Raw genomic sequence first — 15,548 nt, 5'->3', positions numbered from 1 at the left:
CACGAAGCTTTTTGCACCACCCAGAAGCTGGAAGTTTGCAGCCAGCCCCCCAGGAAAGCTTTCTGCTCTGCTAAAGCAGATATTTCCCCAGTGGTGCTGCTAGGAGGCTTTCGCTGCTTTTGCATTTCAGGATGGAAATAAAATGCATACAAAAGAGGCTCTGAGGTCCTGCTTTTGTGCATCACACGACACCTGGCAGTCCTTCGTTGTGGTGACAAAAACTGCCCAGTGAGGCAGCAACAGCAAGGTGAAGACAGGCACTAGTCTGGCATTTGGTGACATGGCCCTGGAGAAAAAACACGTTTTCTCTAAGTATTGTTTTCTGCAAAATAAAGAATGTCACTGCAGAAGAAGATGAATACTTGTGCTCATGTATCACAAGGCAGCACACTGAGATGAGGCACTTCTCACACTGCCACGAGCTCCTCTGTGCCTACAGCTGCTTGCAAACATCGCTCCAGCAACCCACAAAGCATTAAAAAAAAAAAAAAAAAATTAGTTAATGTTCTTTCTAATGATCTGTACAAATAGGGAAAGGTCTGGAAGGCTGAGCTTTTTAATCAGAATATACTCTGGAGAGCTGGGAGAAAAGGAAGCAGGATAGGACTACCCCTTCAAACACCAAGAAATTGAAGATGTTCTTCCCCTTTCTGCTGTCCCGTGGAGGTCTCTCCTTAAGAGTTTGAGCAGTAAAGAGGTAAATATTTTGTCCTCAAAGGAGGTCAAAGGGATATTTAATCAGTAAAAGACTTCACTGTAGATTGATTCTACCCATTGATTTTCAAAAGTTAAACCCCATTTCACTGAAGACCTGTCTGCAGACAAATTAGAACAACTTTCTTCCTCAGTTAAGGCTGCCAGAGAGCAGCAATCACACCTGAGGAGCACCACGGGCAAAGGTTTCTTACCTGCATTGAACAATGCAGTAATTCCATCATCAGCTGCACTGTGTGCGTTTATTCACCTGTTCTGCTGTTTGAAAATGCATGTCTTGGTTTGGAAAGACAGGTGTCTGCTAAGGAAGGCACGAGCCTGCCTTAGAATGGAGAATGTAAACCCCTCTCTCTCCAAATCATTATAAATTTTGAAATTAAGGGTCTCTCAGGCAAAGATACGGGAATAGGAAGAACAGTTCTTTACTAGGAAAATTAAAATAAAATTAAAATAAAAATGCAGTATTACAAACAAGCAAAAAACAAAAAGAAATAAAACGCTGACAGAGTCAGAACACGACCTGACCCCTGTTGGTCAGGGTGTTGGGAGCAGCCCAATCCAGTCCTCCTGCAGTGACAGATGTGGTTCTGTTGGAGCAGAGATGATCCTGTAGAAGGCTCCAGTGGTGCTGAGATGGGTCTGGTGTTCCTCTGTGCTGCTGTTCCCAATGCCAGGTTTTATCCAGCTGGGAATGCCGGGCTCCTCCCCTGGGTGGAGCATCTCCCAATGGATGCTGGAATTGTCTCAGCCATGCAGTGAGCCTGGATGGCCCATGAACAGCAGATATCCCCTGCAGGGAGGATGGGTCCTGGAAGGGATAAAGAACACTGCCACAGCTGGATTAACAGCTGCCATTAACAGAACACAGCCGCCCCCTCCCCCTGGAGTTATGAGGAATGGGTTATACGAGAGATAAAGAAATAAAACACCTCCCCAACCGGTTTCAACAGATGGTAAACAGAATACACACTTCTGGTTACACATTGCAACCCCTGACAATGCAACAGACACAACACTTGCCAAGCAAGTGGCATTTCATGTGCCTCAGAACCAGCGTGTGACGTCTCCTAGAGTCGTGCCCGCGAATTTCAAGGCTCTTTGCCCTCTATTTATCTCCCAAAGTCTTACATACTCAAAATGTTTATACATATGCATAATCCCAGCACCTCCCACTCTCACTTTGTATTAAAGTGAGGCCAGAGTCCTTCATGCCTGCGCAATTCTTCACTCTAATTGGGTCGGTGGCCCTTGAATTAGGTCAGTGGTCTTGAAAGATGAAGTCAGGGATGTCTTCCTTGCAGTGGCCTTTCTTCTGGCAGGCTTTCATGACCTCTTGGCACAATTCAATTTCTCCTACTTTGCTTCCAACTATTTCTGTGCCCAAGTGCTGTCATTGGTTTTCATTTGTTCTCCTGCTGGTCCATCTATCTCATTTCCTTCTATAAACACAACTAAGACAAGCACATACTAGCAAGTAATACATCACCTGTGTTCTAGTTTAAACATCTAGTAATTATTAACTCATCTTTGTTCTTCTAACTTGCACCTTAATCAATATAAATTACTTCTATCCTTGGCTAAAATCTTAATTCTTTAAAATCTTGACTCACAATATCCTTTCAGCTCTGACGCCTTTGTGGCACCTGCAGCCCAAGCTCAGCCCTCCCTCATTCCTAGAACAAGCCTGAAAGAAGGACAAGACTGATGTGCTCTTAAATACACCTTAACTAATATTAAAAGTCAACCTTGTGAGGCCAAAATTACTCCCAGTGAGAGAAAATCAGCCGTGTTTCCTTAATTTGCCAGCCAGGCAATCAGGCACAGTTCTTGTTTGTACACAGCAAATCAATAGATGCAGCTGAGCACAACCGTGGAGCTATGATCACTCTTTCCAAGGTAAAACCACACCAATTTCTACATGACGATGATTCTGCCATCACCCAGCAGTGCTGGGAGCAGCTGTAACTCTTGATACCTCTCCCAGAAATGACTACACTCACAAAAGTGTGTGCTGAAGGGAAAGGATATTGTATTTTTCCTCTTTTTCTCAGGCTTTCTTTCTGGTTAATCCCTTCCAGGACCAAGTTTTAACAAATCCAAGAATTTCTGACTATGCAAGAGTTCATTTTCTAACCTTGATCTCAGGTTCTTGATGAAGGTTTCATTACAGGCTCTGTCCTCCTGGTCTTCTCAGCTCCAAAGATTTGAGTAGAGGTGTTTGAATGCACAGTTTTTGGAAGGGAGTGGAAGGGAAGAAAAGAAAACAAAATTAAGAGCTATCTGCTCTATCTACCAATTCATTTCATTCAGAGATTCTTTGCAGTAGATAATGGATTTTGAGTACCAGTAACATTGCATAATCCAGCCACCCACCCTCAGGCTGCTCAGCACAAATTTGGCCATTATTTTATCCCCTTGCCAAAGTGTTCCTGCAGCAGGCCCCTCATTGGCAGTGAGGCTGCTGCTATCCTGGCTGTAGAACGCATTTCTGGGGAACACTTTGTTCCACTGCGTCGAATTTATTCTGGGCAAACCCTTCCTCCCTGCTCCAGAAAAAGCCTCCGACCCCAGAGCAGTCCCAGCCTTGTTCCTGGCCCATCCATCACCCAACTCCACGGCTCCACCTGACACCTTGGGAAGGCTGAGCTGGGACAGAGACTGCACAGAGCTGGAGAATAAAGGAGATATTCATTGAATGTCCTTTAGGGTACACCTTGGGCAGGACAGAGCCTGGCCAGGGCTGCACCCAAGGTGGACCCAAAATGGGCACAAAATGGACAAAGGGTCACGAGGTCTCACACTTGGATCTGTTTTGGTCCATTTGCACATTTGGTTGAATTATCCCATTCCAGCTTCAGGTTGTGAAGTCCCATCCTTCTTGTTCCTCCCTCCAGCCACTGCTGTTTGTGCTTTTGGGGCTGAAAACTTGTCCCAGTTGTCCTTGGTGTGCAGCAGGAAAAGGATTTGTTTTGTGTCGCTGCTGTGTGCAGGGAGCTGAGTGACCCTGAGTGTGAGCTCAGAGCTGCACCCTGGGCAGCACAGAACCTGAAACACAGGGAAGATAAAACTTTCACATCACCTTTTGTTGGGAGCCTTGAACGAGCATCAGAGCCCTGCTGCTGGAACCAGCTCTCCTGAAAGAACTCGTCCAATGGGCAGCATGGGACGTGCTCAGCACAGGACTCGTGTCACGTGGAGTGACAGGAGACACATTTGGATGCTGATCTCCAGCTCAGACTTGGGTTTATTTACAGCTGGGACAGTTAAGTCTTTCTACTGCCACACTTCCCTCGATACAAACTGTACATGATAAAAACCCCCACAAGTGAGGCTGCTGGACAGAATTAATGCAGAGTTTTCTCTAATTTTCTCCTTCCCCTCAGCCCATCAGGCCTAGAGACTGTTGTAACAGCCTACTCTTCTCCTTATGACAGGGTCACAGAATGGTTTGGATTAGAAGGGATCTTAAAGCCCATCTTGTTCCAACACCCTGCCATGGGCAGGGACACCTTCCATATCCCAGGCTGCTCCAAGCCCCATCCAACTGGCCTTGGACACCGCCAGGGATCCAGGGGCAGCCACAGCTGCTCTGGGAATCCTGTGTCAAGGAAGAGTTTCTTCCTAATATCTGATATCAGGAGCAAGTTTGCTTCTGGTCCAAGTTTTCATCATTTTCATTGAGACACATCGACTTAAAAAGCAATGGGAGGTGTTTTGAACCCAGACTTCTACAAAGGGCAGGATCAGGATTTTTCGGGGTTTTTCTTAATGTTTGGGAAGCACCCATTAATTCCATCAATGCTCTTTACTCCTTAAAGCTAGGAGGTAAATCCTTAAACACCTCAGTTCTAGTAGCAGGCTGCAGGCCTTTGAAATACCCAGCACAAAAGCAGAGTCAAGTACCCTGCTCCCAGACTCAGAGACCAGAACCTGCACGGCAATGAAAGAAACAGATGTGCACTGCCACAGAAAAATGGAATAACACAAGCTGTAATATTATCACTGCTTATATGCAACTTTGGCTTAAAACCATTAACCTCTTTATAGCTTGCCTTGTGGCTGAGCACTTTCTGTTCCACGTAATGTTCTTCTGAATACAAAAGCGCCCCTGAGTGAATTTAGCCTAATGAGAGAAGCCTGTGGATGACACTTAACATCATCCATTTATCTTTTGAAAAGAAACAGCATAATTACATTTCCCATACTCAGAAATCTTCTTCAGCATTGTTTTCTGCGGTGAATTCTATCCCAGGGCAGCTCAATTAGCTTTGACTTTGGTGTTTTAGACTGGGTTTTGCTGTTCTTTGGGGACTGGTTTGACATCCACTGCACCCCTGGGACAGGAATTAGCTCAGGGTTAGGGTCAGATGGGCTCCCTGCTCAACACCTGTAAATATCTTTTTCTGTCACCATCACCACCCCCTTTTCTGAGCCTGGCAGGGTGCAAACAGCCAGACAAAGCTCTCTAAAACAAAACCCCACTGAGGATGCTGAACTATGCTTGGCACTCACTGCAGTCAATGATTTTAGCACCCCCATCATTTTTACACGTGTATTACTTAGGTGAAGAGCTTCTGCTCCTGATTCCACCCCCCAGGCTGGGTTTTGTCCAGAGCTGTCTAAATTGAGCTTTGAGTAAAATGTTTTGGTTTTTTTTCCTTGCCAATATACAGGGAAAAAAAAAAAAATCTTACTCTTAAGAATAGCACATTTGTATTTCTGTGTTGAGAAACAACATTATCAAGAGAGCAAATGACATCAAACTGAATATCTACCCTTCCTATACCTAGTTATTAAAACAAAAGGAAGAAGAAAAAAGATGCAGTGACTTTAAAGGAATCACAGAACCATTCTGCCAAGCAAATATCTTGACTTGAAAAATTAGAATAATTACTAATGCTCTCTTACCTTGCTGATGAAGTCTCAAGTGATCCTCAGACCTAAATTGTCCTGTAAATGCAACACAGCTTGAGCTCACAGAAGCGCCTCAGGAAAACACTTTGAGAGAAGTGCTTGAACTTAGTTTCGTTACATAGCACTGAAGATAATTTGGGTTGATTGGCTTCTAAATGATACCCAATGAGCTGGTATAACCCATTTAAGGTGTCACCAGCTCCAGAAGTTAAAGGTAAAGACCCTGAAAATCAGTGAGCCTGAATCCTGAAAATGAGCAGGAACAAATTAAGAAGGAGAGCAGGAAGGAAAATTCCAGCTACCTTGAGGCTGGAACCCCTAAGTGATGCAGTAAGTAAGCAAAAGAAGTTACAGGCACTCTGAATGTTTCTTAAATCAGAAGCAACTCAGCTTGATGGGAACATGGATTCTCTTCCACAGAGTTTCTGAAGCCTGCAGATAAAGAGATGGAAGACATCCTGCCAGAGCCAAACAGCCCCAAACTATACTAAGACAGACAAATTTTTTCATCAGCCTACCTGGATTGCCTGGCTGGGTTAAGGATGAGGAAACCCCTCTACCTCGCAGGATAAAACTTATTAAATTCCATTTTCTGGTGGCTGGAACACAACTCATCCCAATGTGAACAGCTGGAAGCATCAGTGTGAACTGATATAAAAGTAGTCAAATACATTACAGTGACTGTCACTCAGTCAGCAGTAGCTGTGCAAGATGAATAAAAAGCACATTAAATCTGTTCCAAATAATTGGCACAATGTGTTTATATAGGACTAGGGCTGCATATTAAAACACACCTGACTTGTTCTTCATAAGCAATGAGTATTTACTACATCTGTGATGGCTGTATAGATTCAGACCTCATTTTTTAAAATGATTAATTGGTATTTAATTAGCATGTATTACCATACTAGTTATACACAGCCTAGTTGGGAATGCAAATATAATTCTAATAATTACATAACTAGTTATGCTTTCAAGAGCCTACTACATAGTACAGTGCAGACAGCTTCCCTTGGAAGAGAAAACAGCACATAACACAGACAGAGGAACATTTTAAAAATGCCTAAATCCTCTTTTCAAAGTGGACGTTGATCTAAATCAAGAATTCTGAAGTTTTTTATTGTTACAGTGCAGAATTTATGTGCTGCTGCCATTCTCCAACCCTGCTACACGAAACAGCCTGGACAGACCTTTGCATTGGCATCTTTCTGGGAGTGATGAATTGCCTCTCTGAGCACTATCACAGGGATTGGAAGAGGTGTTCTATCCTTCACCAGGAAATGCCTCTGTCACACTGCTTGCCTCTTTCAAGTGCAGAATTGAGGTTCTGGAGAAGTGTTTGCATCTCAGCTGAGGGGCAGAGCTGTGACACCTCAAGGACTGAGCAGAGGGTGACACCTCCAACTCAAGTGCCACCACAACCGCCAGACATGAGTAAACATCTCTGGGAGACAAATATTCCTGCAGTGGTGAGTTAATTCAAAGTGTCAGCGCAGAGATCAACCCCAGAGCCACTGGTGAGGTGAAGATTGGGAGAATCCTGTGGTAACAATCAGTGCTTGCATTCAGTGTTTTGCCAATATCTGAGAAAAGTCCTGGGAGCCCACCCTGGATCCCAGCAGGTCTGTCAGACACTCCCCCACCTTTTTTCAGCTCCATGCTCCCAATGGGGAGATGTTTCTGAACGGGTTAGGAAGGGGTGGGGGGCACAGAGAGCTCTTTGAAAAAACAACAAAATTTGTTGATTCTCCCACTTGGGAAAGATGCTTCAGCCCACAGCTCACCAGGCTGAACCCTGGAAGAGAAAAGCTGATTATAGCCCCTAGCAGAGAAGCTCTCTTTTAGCTGTCTCCCATCCACGCTCTTTGGAGCACAATGTAGGGCCCTGGCTCAGCAGCCACATCTCCCCTGAGGCTGACAGGTACAACTGCAGCTTGGCACTTGTGTCCCCCCACATCCACCCTCTCTGCTCAGGGGAAGGCACAGCAATCCCAGCCCCTTTTCTGCACTTCAGCAGAAAAATCCACCCCCTAATTGGTGGCTGTGATGAGAACCTGTCAGATCCAATTCCTTACTCCAACACCACCTCCCATCTTTTCTTTCCAAGGTCCCACAGGTCACACAGACAGGCTCCTGGTCCTGATTTTGCAAACTTAGAGATATTTCTGTTCCTGACTGTAGCTCAGGGTGATGCCTTCAGTTTTATCTTTCATGTATTTCATGTTCTGTGCTGCCCAGGGTGCAGCTCTGAGCTCACACTCAGGGTCACTCAGCTCTCTGCACACAGCAGCCACACAAAACAAATCCTTTTCCTGATGCACACCAAGGACAACTGGGACAAGTTTTCAGCCCCAAAAGCACAAACAGCAGTGGCTGGAGGGAGGAACAAGAAGGATGGGACCTGACAGTCTGGAGCTGCAATTGGACAATTAAACCCCAAAATACAAATGGACCAAAACTGATCCAAGTGTGAGACCTCGTGACCCTTTGTCCATTTTGTGCCCATTTTGGGTCCACCTTGGGTGCAGCCCTGGCCAGGCTCTTGTCCTGCCCAAGGTGTATCCTAAAGGCCTTTTAATAAATATCTACTTTATTCTCCAGCTCTGTCCAGTCTCTGTTCCAGCTCAGCTTTCCCAAGGCATCAAGGGTACAGGAACTGTTCTGCAGCACCTGACTCAGCACCAGTCCTGCTTCCAAGCCTAGGTGTATCTCTTAAAGAGATGAATGCACTCGCTGTGTGTCTCTGCCCAGAAGCTACAAACAGAGGTTTCTGTGCCTCAGGCCAAAGATGCACAGCCTGCCCTCACCTCCCCACTGTGGGGTGTGAGTTTGCAGCTCACTGACAGGAGGAGGGGACGGGAGTCAGCTGCACACAGAGCATCCTGCAGCTGCAGTAAATGGGGGCAAAAAGGCTGCATTTGTCAGCATGACAAAAAAACCCCAAAGGTGTGGCATTTTCTTGTGTTCAGTGGCTCCCCACACTGAGCTTCCTCTCTCCAAGCCCTGCATCCAGATCCCTCTGCTCCCCACCACCAGGGACAAAAACCCCACAGTTACTCAGATGCACTGACCAGACTCCCCTCCCTGGGCTCAGCCTGGCAGAGTGATTTTTATCTCCCTTTCTCCCCTTGAGTCCAGCACAGGAAAATCGTGCTGAAGTTAAATCTTCTCTTTTAATAACGCCGAGCTTTGACGGAAGCCGTTCTTAGTCGAATATTTGCTGATAGCTCACGGCGAATAATAAAGCTTTTGGTTTATAAACAACTGTGCTTGCATCATCTGGCCTCTCTTTTTGTCAAGAGCCTTCTCTTGATCTTGCAGGGGTGGCTGAAGTGGCTGAAGTTATTGCTCCAAAGAACCCTTTGCTCGTGTCTGTCCAGCGCAGGTGTCACCACGGACCCGGGGCTGAGCAGCACAGGCAGCAGCAGATGTGCTGATGGGAGGGGGACAGAAGCTTGGACAGCTCTTTAGAGAATCCACACTGGCACCATTTCCAAGTGGGGAAAAGGGGGATTCACACCTTCTGGCACAGCTGTGTTCAGTGTTCACCGGACTCTGCAAATCCCAGCCCACCCTTAGGGTTGTGTTCCCCACACCAAACCCACCCCTGGGGGAGGGTGCATCAGCCAAGTGTCACCCCTGGACCTGTCTCAACAACAGCAGCGCCCAGAACCACCAACCCCCTCTTCCCAGTCCCAGGTGTATTTTAGATTTAAATGAATTGGAACATTGCATGCTTTGGGAGGAAATGCTTATGACTTCCTGCGGATAGTTAAAGCAAAGGCACAAATTCCCATCGGGCAGCAGGGAATAGTGCAATGCCTGTGAAGCCCTGCGGAGCCAGGAACATGCCCACAGCAGAATGTGAGCTGATCATATGGCACAGCAGATTTTGGTGTTCTCTTTGTCGTATGTCCCATACTTCAGAGCTTTTGTGCCCACTGCCAGGAGACAAGAAAAACATACAATTAGTGGGGGAGGATCAAATATTCCACTTTCTAGGCAAACTGTAGGGGCATAAGCTGTGGGCTGTCCTCAGTAATGAAATATTAGTGATTGTACATATATATGCTGATCTAGATCCAAGCCTATTAGCAAAGACTTGCAAATGTACCTGGCTCTCTGCAGCCTGCAGGGGAAAAGCTGCACTCCTCATGCTTAGTTCTTAAGGCTTCAAGTCTATGAACACTGATTTTCTGATTGTCTACAAGTAGCCATGAACTAAAAGAATTTAGCCCAAACCCCCCTCCAATAAACAAACAAATCCCTGTGTTTCCTTTATCGCTGCTCCTCTCAGTGCCTCTGTTTTTTCTACACCATTCTGGTGAGGAAATGGCACAGTGACAGGAGGGAGCCCTTGGGGACAGCTGGCAGCTGGTGACACGGAGCCATGGCACTCTGTGGCAGCTCCAGACAAAGCAAAGCCAGCAGCCCAGGCTCCAGCAAACCCCTGTGCCCAGAGAGCCCAGCCAGCAGCTCATGGGGCTCCAGCAGCACAGCCCTGGGTGAGGAAAGGAATGGGACAAAGCTCTTCTGAAGGGAATTTCGGGGCTGGAAGTAAAACACGAGGAGAAAACTTTTCCTCTCCATTTCAAGGCTTTTATAACCACGTTTAATGCAGATCTGGAGAGGCAAAGTCTGATCCAAAGGCAATGGAAAATCATCAGGAGGACTTCACTGCTCTCACTAAAGCTGGCACAGGTACCCACACAGCTGGAGTTTCACTGCCTGAAATCCCCCTCCAGCCGCAACATCTGCCACTGATAGCCTCTGACACACACCCTGACACAATCAAACCAGGGAAACATCAGACTGGAAATATAACAAATGGTTCTGAGCTTTCCCAGAGGCAGTGGAATGCAGAGACAAGAGTCAGCTTACAGATAAAATGGGTGGCACTGAGATCCCCTGGCCTGTGCTGCTGGGTTGCAGCGCACTCTCCTCCTCTGCATAACACACTCACCTGCACCAAGTGTTCTTGAGATGTTCAGGAGGAAGAAACCTCTAAGGGAAGGTAGACATGAGGGGAGAAGTGACTCAGCAGAGGCTTTGAGGCACCCTCCCTGAGCCCAAGAGCTGTGCCAGGAGTCCAAGCACTCCTGGAGAGCTCTCAGCCCTGCTCTGTGGTGCTCTCAGTGTGGCTGCTGCTGGAGGAGTTTAAATGATCCCCCTTTAAAAGGACGTGGTGCTGCCAGCCTCCAAGCCAGAAGCACCGCTCAGTTCAAACATCCCCAAAGCTGGAGCCAGCTCTGTTCTTGTTTGGTTTGTAATCGATGGCTTTCTCCACTGAAATCCAGGAGAAAGCTCACACTGACCCAAGTGAGCTCTGACCCCGACACCAAAGCATGAGGCTTTGCCAGGAATCATTTCTTTGGCAAAAGGAGATTCCTTGGGCTTCCATCCTTTTCTCTTTTTATATTTATAAACCAGTATGAAACAACATCAATTCTATTAACTGTTCCTCCAAGGCAGTGCAGGAGTTTCCCTCTCCACCATGCTGGATCCTTGCAGATCCCCATCAGTGCCTCTCACAGCTCCCATGAAATGCACACTGCTCACCTGAAGACAATTGCTCGGTGTGGACCAAGAAATATCACAGAAGTCAGGAAGTAAGGGAGAGTCTCCAGCATCTGAAGCTCTTTATTAACAACAGGCTGAGTTTTGGAGTTGAGAGCATGCTGTAGGTTTTGCACACTCCAAGTGGAGTTTAGTGGGAAGAGCCAAACCCTCCTTGAGGGAGAAATCCGCAGATACAAAGTCCCTAATTTTTCCATCAGTAGAAAAGGCCATTTAATACGGACAAAAGCCTTCCCACCTTGAATGAAAACAAATCAAGCACCAAAAGCAACACCGCACTGAGCATGCGACTCCCAGAGCTCCTTCAGCAAGACAAAAGGTAACTCAGGTTGCCAAATCAAACCTGCTGCTCCCCCCTGTGCTCTCCAGGCCAGACCTCTGCCAGCTCTTTGGCACCACCACTGCAGTGCCCAGGCTGTGCAGATGCTGTATTGTGGAACAATAAAACCCCTCCTGGAGCCAAGACAGTCTCCTTTGCACTCACATGCATGGTAAAGGAAAAGGATTTTCTCTCTCTCTTTTTTTTTTTTTTTTTTTTTTTTTTTTTTTTTTTTTTTTTCAGTGTACAGTTCTGTCTTTCAGGGGAGGAGAAAGAATTCACATCTAAGTGTAATGGTAGTGGTTTGAGTTTCTGCAGGAAATGACTCGGGGTTGTTAATATGTATTTTTTTCCATTGTAAAATGATCTCAAACACTTTAACACAAGGAGAAGATCCTAAAAATCCAGAGCGGCTGAAAGTCCCTGTAATAGCAGGAAATTTGCACCCTTTATCTTCTGCAAAAAGCAAGGACAAAACCTTTGATCTCCTCACCTGTTCCTGTGGCCGCCGTTCTCTCTCAGGTGTAATCTTCAGTACTGAAAGTCTCAGGCTTATTGCAGCACTCCAAAGGTGTTTGATGGCTTTGGATGCACGAGAGGAGAGGAGCAGATTTTTCTGGGCTCACATCTGTCACACAGGCACTTGAAATGACATGAAACTGGACTCAGTGACCCTGGGAGTGCCTTCCTGTAACTGGCCTGGAGCTGCCTCCAAAGGGAGCCGCCACCACCAGCCAGATCCGCTGCGGGCACAGCCCCCTGTGGCACCTCAGGCTTTACCCTGCCAGGCACTCTGCTGTCCTCACCGGGCATCAGGAGCGCTTGCACAGGAGTGCTGTGATTAAAAGTACAAGAGCAAGTCCCTCCTATGTTCTTTTTTATCTGGGAGGGGTTTTATCCCTGAAATAATATTGGCTGGAACCTGTTACACGGTCCTCTTTAGAGATCTCACAGAGGGCTCTCTCCAGTGGCTCCTCCAGAGCTAGGACACTTGCATCTCAAACCTCTGAGCGAGGGGAGAAAGCTCTAACTTTGAAACAAATGGTACCTGTAAATTTAAATTTAAGGGCATTTTCAACTCTGTAGGACAGATGTAAATATAGAGGTTAACAACACATTCAGAAGTTGGGGATCACATTTGCTCTTCCTCATATCTGTGCAGCTCAGGAGTGCTGCAAGCACATTCCAAGCTTTCGGATAATCCCCTGCACCTGAGTGATGACTGCTTCAGAAACAATTGCAGAGAGCAACAAGGCCCTGTGCACGTTGCAGAGCACCGACTTTGCACCGATGAGGTTCGGGGGCCAAGCTGCAGGGATTATGCACCAGTGGGTGGTAACCTGAGAGAAGGATCTGCTACGGAGTCAGCAGCACAGCCACATCAGTGCCTGGCCGTCCCTGGGACACGGAGCTGCAGTTGCTTCCAATACCTCTTTGTCATCCACTTCCCCTGCAGATACATTCCACTGGCAGGCTCTGCACCGACAGATGATAACTGAGCCTCCAAGTCTGGGATTAAGAAATGAATGTACAGATCTCATCTGACAGCACGTGCTGCTTGGGATCTAACAAACCTCAGCCCTGGGCTTCTCCAGAGACATCCCATCCTCTGCCCTTCCCACTGGGATACTCTATCAGGACCCCTCTGAACCTGGCCAAAGCAAAATACTTCCCTGATACTTTGGCAAGTGATCAGTTGAGTCTTTTCACTCCCTGAACTTCTGATGGGAAGAGGATCATCCATGTGGTGACTGGGCACAAGAGTACCACGAGAAACACCAGTGCCCACCTGGCCAGGCAGGACTTGTACAATCAAATCAAACCCAGCCAAAGGCTGGACCTGCCCTCCACAGCACCTGCCCCCAAAGCTCACATCAAGGACACATCATTTCACACGCTCCCTTTCCCGAACTCAAAATTCACTCTCAACAATAAAATTCCGCCCTGAAGGTACTTCAGGAGGACAACACGTACAAAGTTGGTGCCTAGCAGGGAGCTTCTGCTTCCAAGCACTCATCTGCCTGGACAACACTTAGTCTGGATCCTGCCACAGCTGAATGGAGCATGGAGAGCTGCCTTTCAATTTGCCAAGGCAACAGCCTTCAGCTGCCCACCATATACACCATGACCTTCACAGCCAAACAAAGGAGTGCCACTCATTCACGGAGAATATCAAGGGCTTTATAAGAAAAAGTGTGGACATGGCTGCTCAAACAGCCCTCACCACGGAGACTGCTGCTGTCTGCTTCCTAACAAGCAGAAAAACGTGTTAGGAAGATCTAAAATTAGGTGCTGAGCACCTGAAAAAAGGTTCTGTTCAAGGCAGAGAATAAAAGGCCACCCAGAGTTATTTTTTAACATGTTGGGTATGCTCAGCACGAGCCACCCACGGCTCCAGAGGGGAAATTTTGCACCTGAAGTACACGTGCCAGGTATTGTGCAGAGCAGCTGTGCCTGTCCCGTCCCTGGGAGCGTCCAAGGCCAGGCTGGATGGGACTTGGAGCCACCTGGGAATAGTGGAAGGTGTCCCTGCCCATGGCAGGGGGTGGCACTGGATGGGCTCCAAGGTCCCTCCCAACCCAAACCAATCTGTGACTCCATGAGTCTATGATTCTATGTTTTTTTAGCATTTTCATACCAATACTTTTTAGAACATTACAAGAAAACCACTTAGGGAGTAACAGATCTTGAGGTTCATAAGACAATTTGATCCTTGATGACTTGGCTTTGTGTGCAAGTCCCTGCAGATTTACTCTGACATTAATCATACGCTGAGCTCCCTCTTCCTGTTTGATTAAAATTCACCTTCCAGAAAGGCACTTGCAGTCCTTACTTCACTGGAGAAATGGAAAATTCACCACTTCTTCTGGTAACTTGTCACCCACACGGCTGAAAGATGTGTTCCTTGTGTACACAGACAAACGGGAAACATCACTATTCCAGACTCCTGCATCGTCCCCCCTTTAATTGTGATTGATCACAGCTCTCACACGCTCCAGGCCCGGTTCCACCCGACAAGAAGTGCTCTGATAATGCCTGTGGGTGTGCAGAAGAGGCTCAGGGCATGGTGAGAGCAGAAGTGCCTTTTGTCCAGAGAACAGCTTTTGCTGCACTGCAGAACAACGTCAGGCAACAAACTATTTTTGAAGAGTTTAACGGGACCAAGTTCCCATGGATATGTGTGAGTATCCTACATGTTCAAGAAAACAAGTGTCTCTCAGGCTCACTGAAGCCTGGTGTTTCTGGTGTTTCTTAATGAAATATTCTTGTGCTGGAAGGAAGACTGAGAAGTTGAAATTAAGTGTTCATTAAACAGATGAAGTAATTATCTAGAAGAAGGCATTACTCTGCCTACCTCTAAGACCTCGTGTGATCGCCCAAACCAAATCAGGTAACACAGCAGAAAACAAAATATCTGCTCTGCTTTTTTCCCTCTGCCCTGGCCACTAGATGAAGACAGATAAAAAACCAGAGAGAGAACAACCTCAAACCAAAAGGCAGATGGGACGGCAAAAGTTGCATGCAACCTAATTCTTGGCGATGATCTCTTCGTGCCAAATCCGGATCTCACTTGAGGTCTGTGGCAGTCAATCCCCTCGAGTGCCGTGCAGGCAGGATTTGGGCCCGGTGAAGCATCCGCCTGCATTCCCAGCTGCTCCGTCCAGCTGCCGCCCAGGAATGCTGCCGAGGGGCTGCTGAGGGCGCTGGCACGGGGCAGAGTCCAAACTTCCAGAGAAAAGTGAATTCCACCGCAGCTCCTGGATCTGAACCCTGCCGGTGCTGTGGCTGAATCTGATAAAGTAACCCCCCGGGCCTGAAAATAATTTGTTTTGGTTTCTTCTCCCTCACCAGCATGCAAACCATGTTTGAGGCAGCCCTTTATTGAGCAGAGCTTTGATGGAGAGTGTTGGGGAGAGACACGAACGCTGATGAGCAGCACCAGGAAGGAAAGCAGGGTTGTATTTGTGTGTGTGTTCACCTCACTGCAGATTACAACCGAGTACTCAAGACAATATATTTATAG

At 47.0% G+C, this 15,548-nt stretch overlaps 1 long non-coding RNA gene across 1 annotated transcript; it reads right to left on the bottom strand.

The window, feature by feature from the left end:
- Window positions 1–1,148: 1,148 nt before the first annotated feature.
- On the bottom strand, window positions 1,149–5,855 carry LOC131378676 (uncharacterized). The gene is made up of 3 exons (XR_009208420.1): window positions 5,623–5,855; window positions 2,849–3,759; window positions 1,149–1,522 (listed from the first exon to the last, which is right to left on the bottom strand). It is a non-coding gene; the product is annotated as an uncharacterized LOC131378676 (long non-coding RNA).
- Window positions 5,856–15,548: the final 9,693 nt, after the last annotated feature.

The sequence above is a fragment of the Hirundo rustica genome, chromosome 18 (assembly GCF_015227805.2).
Source record: "Hirundo rustica isolate bHirRus1 chromosome 18, bHirRus1.pri.v3, whole genome shotgun sequence".
In the NCBI taxonomy this organism is placed as follows: Eukaryota; Metazoa; Chordata; class Aves; order Passeriformes; family Hirundinidae; genus Hirundo; species Hirundo rustica.
This window is presented reverse-complemented; position numbering and strand designations above follow the sequence as displayed.